Source organism: Sinohyriopsis cumingii, chromosome 7 (genome assembly GCF_028554795.1).
Source record: "Sinohyriopsis cumingii isolate HCF-2022 chromosome 7, ASM2855479v2, whole genome shotgun sequence".
NCBI classification, from domain to species: Eukaryota; Metazoa; Mollusca; class Bivalvia; order Unionida; family Unionidae; genus Sinohyriopsis; species Sinohyriopsis cumingii.
Genome location: NC_142967.1, coordinates 63,933,580 through 63,933,860, shown reverse-complemented (window position 1 = coordinate 63,933,860; position 281 = coordinate 63,933,580).

Sequence of the window (281 nt, the reverse complement as noted above, 5' to 3'; positions counted from 1 at the left end):
TGTTTAGTTGAGTGGATTTGAATAACAAACTAGTCAGCAGTAACATGGATACTTACCCTTATCGAGCGTACCTGGACAATCTCTTGACGTACGGAAAAGAAGTAAAAACAACCCATCTTGATGCCTGCTTGGTATAGAAACCTGACACGCAAACAAAATCGCTGAACTAGATGACGACAATACGTGATTTACTGTACCTCGAGAGAAAATCAGTCCACCCAGCAGCAGTTTAGAACCAATAGATCGTTTGCATTAAGACATGCTGTTGCAAGAGAAGTATT